An 11,924-nucleotide genomic window follows, 5' to 3' on the forward strand; every position below is an offset into this window, starting at 1 on the left:
AACACCCCAAACTCACCATACCCCTACCTATCCACCTCGCACACACACACACACACACACCCCCACCCCACCCACACCCCCCACAAACACACACACACACACATACAAACACCCCCACCCCCACAAACATACACACACCCACACAAACCTACACCCACCCCATCCCCCCACCCCACCACACACACACACACATACACACCCCCACAAACGTACATACCCACCCCTACAAACACACACACACACACAGAGACAACCCCCCCCCCCCCCCACACACACATATATATATATATATATATATATATATATATATATATATATATATATATATATATACCCCACAAACACACCCAAACCTATCTCATACCTACCCGCCCCTACTACTTACTCCAAAGATATGAATTAATGCATTAAACTTAGCCCAAAACATCATATGAATAGCATTAAAATAAAATGCACCATGAAATGATTTAGTAACCATGGATGATCCATCTTAGATCAATATGAGGTAGGGTAAAGTGGGGTGGGAAAGGGTGGGTAGGGGTTGGTGGGGTGGGGTGGGGTAGTGTGGGATGCTGTAGGGTAGGGTAGGGCGGGGTGGGGTGGAGTGTGAGTGGGGTTGCGGGTTTGTGTTATGGTAGTTAAAATAACAAAAATTGGAAAATGAAAACTGATAGAAAAATGCATATCTAAACGTGTTTTTTAATTTTCTAAAATAGAAAATGAATAATAAATAAGATTTAACTAAACGCGTTTTCTAAATTTTCCAATGAAAACTGAAAATGGAAAACGAAAATTGAAAACGGAAAATAGAAAACAGAAAATGAAAACTGTTTTTCCGCAACTAAACGCAATCTAAGTTTTCAAACTGAAGAATACATGGCATTTTCAGACCTCTTTATATATAACATTGAATTGTAAAGTACTTTACATTTATAGTCTTTTTACAACATCTACTAACCAATGATGTTAATTTCAAAATCTTTTACAACAAAACATGTTTAGGTGAACATGTTTCGCCCCTTACCTACCTACCACTGCCAAAGACCTACTTCCTATTCATACGGTCCTCAATTGCAAGGTGATATATGATCCACCATTTCCCAACCATCTATTCTTATTTAGGATAGATAGGCATGATCTTATATTGAAACATCCCAAAAATCATGACCAAAAATTTCGTTTTAATTTAGTATATCTAAACCATAGTTTCCAAACATTCGATTCATAACGAAAACACTTGTATCAATTCATAGTATCATCTCAATACATGTTCTTATTATCAGAGTAAATATCCCAGGCTAAACTTCTTGGTGTGTGTGTGCCATGCAGTCATCCCGAGCTCTGCCCTCCGCTACCGGAAGTACCTGAAACCAAAACTGAAATTGTAAGCACGAAACTTAGTAAGTTCCCCAATCTACCACATACCATACATAATTATATACTACAAACATTGGGCCTAGCTCGCTACATCGGGCCCTGCCCGATATTAGACTAATCCGGCATCATGCCCTGCCTAGCATCGAGCCCCGCTCGGTATACATATCTATTTCTCTTAAGCCTCGCCTGTCTCTGGGCCCCACCCGCTAAACATACTCAAACATACACATAAAACATAATACATAATCTAAACATGTTCTATTGCAATTTATGTTCTAAGGCTTCGCCTATCTTGGGCCTCGCGCTTGTCCTGTTACCGGTGAGTCATGGAACCCCGTCCATGCTCCTGCAGATAGTGAGATATGGGCCCCCACCCACACTCACCTCTCTACTACCTCGGACCTCGCCCCTGTCCGCTGCTAATGAGATACGGAACCCCGTTCGTACTTTGCTAGTGATGAGATATGGGACCTCGCCCATACTCACCTCCCTACTAGGTATTGGATTAGGTGTCTAATCCTATAACTATTATTGGTATGTATTCGACCCGAGAGTAGCATGGTCCATTTGGGTTGCATATCATCAGGACAATTTGTTAGGATGGACTTTTGAGAGAAGAGGTTATATATGATTTATTAATAAATTATAAGTTCTAATATATTAATATGAAATCATATGTTTTAATTAGTATTGATCAAGAATTAATTTGGAATTAATTTAGTGATCAAAAGAGACTAATTAAAACTATGGGGACTAATTATGGTAATTAGTTATATTTATATGTGTTGGGCTTATGATCCATGTTGGACCAAGTTTATGTATGGATACATAAAAAGTTGGGCCACATGAACCATGGATCATAAAATCCATGGATATGGGTTTGGGTTATACCCATGACTCTTAGAATTCAACACATATAAATACATATGTTATGACCTAAAAACTGCCACTTTTAGTGTGTGTGTGTGTGTGCATGTTCTTGGAGTTCATGAAGGTTTTAGAGTGCATAAAGATTCTCTCTCAAGTCCTACCTTTGTCCTTGATGTGTTGTGACTTCATTTGAGGCTTCCACACTATTGGGGCTAAGTTCTTAAGGCCAAATACACCAAGAACTCCAGCCACACAAAAAGGTATGTTACATTATCTAGTATTCTATATAGTTTGTATGACAATTTCATGCTAGCTATAGGTTCAATACCTTGGAAATCATTTGCATGTATAATTAGTGAAAACATATATCCAAGGTATATAGGGTTGTATGTGCACCATAGGATGTTGTATTATACCAAAACCCAACAGTGGTATCAGAGCCATGGGTTGTTTTTCAATTATACTTGATGCAAATAGCTGAAAAAAAACCGAATTTTTTGCTGTCTGGACAGCAAACTCGACGAGTCCAGTGTGTGACTCAACGAGTCCATGAACAAATGCATCCAACTCATCGAGTTTGTTCATGCACTCGACGAGTTGGACCCCTTGACAGCACATATTCGTGTTTTTTGGCCTGTTTTGGATTAGAATCATTACCCCAAAATGTTTTTGTTCATAAAATTTGTTTTTGGCACTATGGTAATGTTTATTCTCATCCAAATAAATTTATAATCAAAGTTTCAAGTTTTATACAAGTTTATATGATGCTTGAAAATTGTTGATTATGAATGTCCATGTTTGTGAGTTTGTTTAGATTAATAGAAAAAATTATGTGATAGTTGTTTTCAATCCAAATTAATCTAGAAGTTGGTAATAATATATGTTTTTTGTAACTTGTCCTCAGGTTACTTGAAAAGTCACATTTATGAGTTTTAAAAACTCAGAAAATTGCCATAGGTTACAAAATGAAGAGTCTTTTTGTCATAAATAGTTTTATGAACTTCATAACTTGTCCTCAAGTTATGAATGTTCAAGAGTCTCTTCATTAAAGTTTTCTTAATACCTTAATTAAACTCATAAGTTATGAAAATCCAAGGGTTTTGAAAAGTTTCAAAACTTGCCCTCAAGTTTTGGAATTTGTAAATTCACCCATATACACTTTAATTCCAAACCCTAGAATTTTAAAAGTTAAAATTCAAACTTTATGGACTTCATTAAATTAATTAAAGTGTTTAATTAAAAGAGTTAATAGTTCCATAATGGCATGGTTTAAGTTTAATTAAATTAAGAGTATAGTTTAATTATTAGATTAAACCACCAAGTATTTTAATGTGTAAAATACACTCTTATACTATTATAATATTAAAAGTTAATATTTATATATATGTATAAGATTAAAATTCATTCTTACCGCTAGTAGGCCTCATTCACGAAGCCGGTCTATAAGGGGGGTATAAGGTTACTGCCTATAAAATGGTAGTTTAATGGGTATCCACTCTCACCCACCGCTTCCTTGACTGGTGGAGGGTCGTTAGCTGAACAGGTAGGAAAGGACTATAATTCTTCCTTCATTAAAAGTATTAATGATAAATACTTAGGAAAATGTGAATTTGGTGCTAACCCATGAAATTCACACTTTGTACCTTACCAAGTCGTTGGTGGAGCGTGTGTGGGTAACCGACACACTAACTTCGACTAGTAAGGATAACGAAGGGTGACTTAATGTTTGTCATGGATCGGTGGAGCACGTGTGGGTAACCGGTACATCGATTAGGTGATAATATTAAGGGTACCAAGTGAATTTGCATGGTTATTCACACCTTGTTTTGTGATCCTCGGCATCCCAGCCACAAAATTTGAGAGGGCACAATCGAGATTGAAACATGCCATTGAAAAGTTCAATGAATCCAAAAGATCTAGGAGTTTCAAATCCAATTAAAACCTAATAATTTATTTCGTTTTTTCATGGTGGAAATTGGTGAATCGTCATTCGCATACCTTCAAATATTTTATAGTTTGGATTACAGCATCCCTCTTCCAAGTTATAAAATATTGTGTTGGGTCCTAGCCTTAATATTTCATATTAGGTGTTATATTAAGGACTTAAAAATCAACTAACTTGAATATCTCCCATTGTAGATGTCTAGTTTAGACATCTATGATCTTCCCAAATCTCTTAGAATTTCACTTCCTCCACCCCCTCCAATTATTCTCCCTAACCCACAAGTTCAAGGTCACTCAAGCCCTATTGGCAAGCAAGGCCTATGTGTGATCACATCTTGGAGATAAAGTCACATATTGACAAGCCGGGAGTGTTGGGTGTCAAAGTCTTGAGAAAGTTGGATGTTCAATCACTTTCTAAGTCACATAGTGAGTTCCTTTGGGACTACTATGAAACAGACTATGACATGACCTATTATGATTTTATCTATTTGCTTGGTGTTGCTGAATCATAAATGATTTAAGGACTAGTAAAGCAAATTTGATTAGAATATCAACTTCCTAAACCTTCTATTGCCAAAGGAAGGGGCATTGGTTGCGAAGCTGCCTAATTTACCTAAACAAACATCAGGTTGGTAAAGTCAAAGAGTTTGACTCTACTTCGGGTAAAGTGCACTATCTAACTCTATTAAGTTCCTATTTGAGATTCTTATACATGATGTGACCAGATCACATTTTGATGTTTTTGTAGAATCGAAGAGAGGAAGCTTAAAGGAAGTATATGCTGATTTTGATCGCGAAGATGGATTTCGATCGCATGGTTTGGTGATCAGAATTGTGAGTTATTGCGTAAGAGTTGTGATATATTGCTTAGGAATGGATAACAACAAATTTTTCATATGCATTTTCATTGTAAGAATAAGTTTTTCCGCAAGTTTTAAATAAAAGATAAGGTTTTATTTTATTTATTTTAAATATCCTTACAGTGACACTTGTGAAAAATGGTTGTTTATATGATTCCATTGATAGCAATATTGGAAAATGGATTTAATTCTTTCGGTTGTGGTAGTGTCATAATTTACCAAATAAGGAAAGATTCTCATCATCCAAGTTTCAATTAGACCAAAACTTGGAATCATACATGTTGTATGATGAAGGAGAATTTTCATCTTTGGAAAATTAAGTCAAGTGAAAGGACAAAGGGATTGAGTACACATTCGTGTGCACTGGTCAAGTCCACCACAAAGATCTATAAGACTATTCGTCATGGTTTACTAAAGTATAGTAAATATGGTTATACATACAAGTTTAAGTATAATTCTGAAACATTGGAAAATATTCGATGTATGGCAGAACGAATGAGAAGAATCAAATTAGGCAAAAAGATAAAAGTTTCTCAAATCTGAAAAGATGGGAGACTACTTTAGTATCATGTTTTGTGATCATCTTAATGATTAAGAAATCATATCACAATTCGTCCTTTAAGGACATCTTAGTGCATTCTTATGGCTAAGAAGAGGAGACATGAATTGTTGGATTGGTTAAATCATGAAGATAAGTCATAGTTGGTTCCAAAAACAAAGTCTTAGAGTCATACTCCAAGATTGCAACTTGAGTGACATATCTTGAATAAGGTTTATTAACACTAGTCAAATGTAAGAGTAAAATGTTTTCTACTCTTGTACATTTGAAATTGGTAAGTTGTGATGTTTTGGATAAAACAGAGATCAACTAAGGCCAATTACGTGAAGTGTTAGTCTTGATAAGAATCCGCACTTTCCCTTGGATATTTGTTTTGTCAAGCAATGGTTCTTGACAAGAGAGTCTTATATGTCAAGAGGACAGTGGGAGTCTTAAAGGTCTTGAAAGTTTCAAGAACTAACAAAGGATAAAATCTATAGTTCTTCACTAGCACACGACTTGAGGTTTATAATCTATCGTGTTGACATTTCTGTGTCCATTCTAGTTAAAGTTGGAATTGCATAGGAGTTCTGAGAGTTCTCAATTAATTGCATAACAACTTGGAAGCAATGATAGACCCTTGTGCTGCCAGATGGCAAGAAGTTAAGACTGCACAAGTTCAGTCCATATGAATTTGAAATTGTCACTAACCTTGACTTGTGATTATGGTTTTGACAAAATTCACATGGAAATGAACACATACACCATAAAATTTAAGTATCATAAGATTTCTCTCCTATTCATGAAAATGATGGTGAGGAAACACTTTTACTAAGTAGATTTTAGTAGATAGCAATTGTGACATTTGCATTCTCAAAGTCGTTAGTGGAGCGTGTGTGTAACATCCGGATTCCCAGGTATATTATTCTAATATTTTATTTCTGGAATTTGTGAATGAACTCGGCGAGTTGATGCTTAGACTCGCCGAGTAGGGTCGCGAATTATCATCCGGTTTCGCGACTGGACTCGGCGAGTCCACGTTGTTTAATGAAACCCTAATCCCCCGGGGTTGGAGCCTATTTAAGGGCACTCATAGTCACCCATTGCGGCTACCAGTCCCTTGAGAGAACCCTAAGTGAGCTAAATCGTTTGGGAGGAAGGAGAAGCCATATTTGATCTTTCTATCTTTGGTTTAGCAAGAAGAAGGTGACCAAGATCAAGAGGAGACTGAAGGAGGTGTGATTCTAGTGGTTTCAGAGTCCAGAGACTTCAATTTGAGGTATTTATTCGGACCTTCTTCCGTTTTGGTATTGATTCTTAGAGTTAGGGTTTTCTAACCTCTTTTGAGGATGTCTATGTGGAGCAATTGGTCCCTTCTCGAGTTTATGCTTTGGATCTGGACACAAAGAGGTCCAGAGACCTTAACCCTTGGAGCTTTATGAATTATCTTGGGAGTCATGAGCTTAGAATGTCATTTTTGGGGCTAAATCACCAAATGAAACCATCTAGATGATATATTAGTGTCAAGGTCTGGACTTTATGTGATTATTATGCTTGGGAAGGCCAGATCTATGGATTAGAGGAACTGATCTGACCTCAGGAGGTCAATGGAGTTTGTGCATGGCATGTACTCGCCGAGTTGTTCTTGAGACTCGGCGAGTTGAGTCGAGGTGGCCCCGCGATTCATACCTGGGGACTCGTCGAGTAAAGGGAGGGACTCGACATGTTAAATGGGACTAAAGAGTTAGTGGACTCACCGAGTTGCCCAAGTGCACTCGACGAGTCGGGTCAAAGTTTGATCGTTGACTTTGGTTGACTTTTAGGGTTTGGTCAACAATGAGGGCCTTTGAGCCAAAGGAGGGGTAAAATGGTCTTTTACCCTTATGAGGGTGCCTAGAGAGGGTTGAGTCTAGTTCTGAGAGTTATATTTATGAGAGTATTACTTTATGTGTTTAGGCGGAGGCTAGATCGTAATTCTACCGAGTCAGTGATTTACCGGGACATCTGAGGTGAGTCTTGTCACTATACTTTACCTTGAGTGGTAATTAGAGATATGTAACAGAGTTATCGTATGTTATTATGTGATGCGTTGTACAACATTATTTCTATCTGGTTTATATCATGTGTATATCAGAGTATATCAAAGTTAGAACCGAAAGGTTCACAGAGTTAGGACCAGAGGGTCCACAGAGTTAGGGCCCATGGGCCTACAGAGTTATAGCCTCGAGTGGCTAGTATGTGTTATGTATGGAATTTTGGGGAACTCACTAAGCTTTATGCTTACAGTGTTATGTGTTATGTGTTTCAGGTACCAGTGATGATCGCGGGACGGCGCCCGCATGATTCGTACACACGCATGGATTTTTATGTATTTTGATCTTAGGGAATATTTGTGAAACAAAGTATGATACAATGGGGTTTTTTATCAATAAATGTGTTGGAAAAGTGTGTTTAAAAATGTGAAAAGTTTGTTTTGAATTTTACGTTGTCACAATTTGGTATCAGAGCCTTGATTTGAGGGATTCAGATGCATCTTCGGGCGTATCTGAACTCAAACTGAGGATTTGAGGAAAAATTTGATAATAAAGTAAATTCTTTTTTAAGGAGTAAAAAGAGTTTTGAAACAAACAGAGCAGAGGCATGTGTACGATCAGCCAGCGCCCGAACGGTGATTTCCCAAAATACACTTACAATAAGTTGTAAAAGAAATGTTATGCTATGTTATATGATTAATTATATTATGCATGTTAGAGTAAGACTAGGTATTCTTATTAGGACTAGAGTGGCCTGATATATGATGCCTTAGTCTAGGTATTTTGCTATTAGGAATGCTTCAGAGTGTTGAGATAGCAGCAAGGAGCTTATGAGAGATTTGCTAGTGAGTGGCACATGATTAGAGAGAATAGTGTACTTGGGATTTGGGGCTCTGGGAGGAGGACTTGGTGTGAATGTTGAGTCGGTGTGGTCGGTAGTATTGGGCCCATACTATCGAAGGCACCGGGTCAGTGCGCAACCCAGGTAAGAATCCTTAGGGTACCAGGGATCAAGTAGGGTTGGGATATCGAGTGTGTGTACATCCAAGCAAATTACTGATATCTTATGTTGTATTTCATAGAGGCATCATGGTAGGGACACGCCACAGACCAGGGACCAGTAGAGGGGGTGTGAGCGACGAGGAGCTCCGCCAGATGATTCATGAGGAGGTGGCTGCTGCCATCCACGATGAGATTCCAGAGATGTTCGGGTCTACCAAGACCACCCTGATAGAGACATTCGACGAGAGATACGCTGCTCTTTCTGAGGCTGCTATTGCTGCAGCCACTGCAGCTGTAGCTGCGGCTAGACCACAGGGTGGTGATGCGTTGCTGTTCCGAGAGTTCAGCAACACAAAACCACCGGAGTTTGATGGGACCTAGGACCCGATTGCGGCAATGAGGTGGATATCGGACATAGAGGGATGTTTCTTTACTTGCTCGTCTCCTGAGCATTTGAGGGTTCGGTTCGCGCTGAACCAGCTTCGCTTGGGAGCGACGGATTAGTGGAAGTTTGTGACGGCGCATTATTCGCCTGCTGAGCTTGCTGCAGTGACTTGGGAGAGGTTCACTGCTATGTTCCGAGATGAGTACGTTCCCCAGGTGGAAAGGGAGCATTTGGACTAGGAGTTTTTGACCCTCAAGCAGGGTACTGATTCTGTCACAATGATTACGAGGAAGTTCCATGAGCGGGCGATGTTTTGCCCAGAGCACGTGTCCTCCTAGCAGGCACGTAGGAGCCGATATCTGAGCATTTTGAGGAGGGATACATGGGAGTTCGTGGCGAACTCGACGTATCGGACATTTTCTGAGCTTCAGGCAAATGCCCGGAAGAGGGAAATAGAGCTGGGGACCCAGGCTAGGGAGGAGGTTGAGTCTCAGGCGAGGGATCGGCGATCAGCACAGTCTCAGCCGACAGCCAAGTGGGCCAAGCCCGCTGATTCGTGATCTGGGAGTCAGAAGGGCCGCAGTTGTGGCAAATGCGGCTAGAGCCACGAGGGGGTGTGCAGAGCGGGGTCTTGCTATAAATGTGGCAAGGAGGGGCATATGGCCAAGGATTTCCCCAAGGGGTTTGCAGTATGCTTTCACTACAACCAGACCGGACACCGCAAAGCAGAGTGTCCACAGTTACGAGGGACTACCTAGGGAGCACCTCAGGGATCTGTCCCTGCTGCTATCATAGCTACTGAGAGCCAGCCAGTGAAGGCCGAGGTACCGAAGGCGCGAGGGTGAGCCTTCCAGTTGACTGCGGAGGAAGTCCGCACAGCGCCCGATGTCATGGCTGGTATGTATTCTTTCATATATTTACTTTTATGTTGAGATATTGTGCTTATATTATGATATGTGTAGGTACTTTTCTTGTGAATTCTGTACCTGCCTTGGTGTTATTTGACTCGGGTGCGAGTCGGTCTTTTGTATCTTTGGCTTTTAGTCAGCACATCAGTATTAGTCGAGAGGCGTTGAGTCGACCTCTGAGAGTTTCCATAGCTGACGAGAGAGCGGTGTATGCCACCGAGGTGATCCGAGGATGTGTACTCAAGATTTTCGGCGTTAATTTTCCGATTGATCTAGTTCCTATTGCGATGGGAGATGTCTGTGTCATCGTGGGCATGGACTGGTTGAGCAAGTTTGGAGTGGTTATCGACTGCGAGAGACAACTGGTGACCATACGAGACCCTAGTGGGGGAGTTCTTACCGTGTACGTCGAGGGTACGTGTTCTGGGTCGGCATTTTGTTCAGCCGCTAGAGCGAGGCAGAGTCTACAGCAGGGCTGTAAGGGGTTTGTAGCATATGTGATGGATACAAGGGTTGATTCAGAGAGACCGAGGTCAGTAGATGAGGTTCCGATAGTGCGTGAGTTCCCGAATGTATTTCCGGAAGAGTTACCGGGTGTGCCTCCCGAGAGCCAGGTTGAGTTCAGCTTCGATTTAGTTCCGGGAGCTGCGCCTATCGCCAAGGCACCTTATCGCCTTGCGCCTCCATAGATGCAAGAGTTATCCTCGCAGCTTCAGGAGCTTTTGGGGAAGGAGTTTATTCGGCCGAGCAGTTCGCCATGGGGAGCGCCTATCTTTTTTGTTAAGAAGAAGGATGGCTCACACCGAATGTGTATTGATTATAGGGAATTGAACAAGCTGACGATCAAGAACCGTTAAACGTTGCCAAGGATCGACGATTTGTTAGATTAGTTACAAGGAGCATCTTGGTTCTCCAAGATCGATTTGAGGTCGAGATATCATCAGGTGAGGGTGCTAGATGAGGACATCAAGAAGACAACATTCAGGACTCGTACGGGCATTACGAGTTCGTGGTGATGCCTTTCGGGCTCACCAATGCGCCGGCAGTGTTCATGGACCTCATGAACAGAGTGTGTAGGCCGATGTTGGATCACTCGGTGATCGTGTTCATTGACGACATATTGGTGTATTTGAGATCCAAAGAACAACATGAGGAGCATCTGAGAGAGATCCTCGTAGTTTTGAGATCGGAGAGGCTTTACGCCAAATTCTCCAAGTGTGATTTTTGGTTACGAGAGGTCCAGTTCCTAGGGCATCTCGTTAACTAGAAAGGGATATTGATCGATCCGGCCAAGATTGAGGCGGTGATGAGTTGGGAGGTGCCGAGGTCACCTACATAGATCAGGAGTTTCCTAGGATTGGTAGGCTATTATCGGAGATTTATCAGGGATTTCTCCAAGATCGCCGTGCCACTCACCAAGTTGACCCGGAAGGGCGTTGCTTTCTCATGGGGCCTAGAGCAGTAGGCCTCCATTGAGACACTTCGTCAGAGGTTATGTGAAGCCCCAGTGTTAGCCCTTCCGGAGGGAATGGAGGACTTCGTGGTATTTTGTGATGTGTCGATATCAGGGTTAGGAATGGTGCTTATGCAGAGGGGGCACGTGATAGCATATGCATTGAGGCAGCTGAAGCCTCATGAAGCAAGGTATCCCACCCACGATTTAGAGTTGGGCGCAGTGGTGTTCGCCCTCAAGATCTGGCATCACTAGCTATATGGGGTTCGGTGTACCATATACAAGGATCACAAGAGCCTGAAGTACTTGATGGATCAGCCCAACCTGAACATGCGGCAGAGGAGATGGTTGGATGTGGTGAAGGATTACGATTTTGAGATCATGTACCACCCGGGTAAGGCTAACGTGGTAGCTGATGCCCTGAGCCGTAGGACGGAGAGCGTCCCGATGCGAGATGTTTGTATGAGATTGACAGTGATGACTTCGGTGTTGGACACCATTCGAGGGGCCCAAGCTGAGGCTGTGAGACCAGAAAACCAAAAGAGGGAGCGAGT

This window comes from Lactuca saligna, chromosome 4 (genome assembly GCF_052625555.1).
Source record: "Lactuca saligna cultivar CGN05327 chromosome 4, ASM5262555v1, whole genome shotgun sequence".
Taxonomy (NCBI): domain Eukaryota; kingdom Viridiplantae; phylum Streptophyta; class Magnoliopsida; order Asterales; family Asteraceae; genus Lactuca; species Lactuca saligna.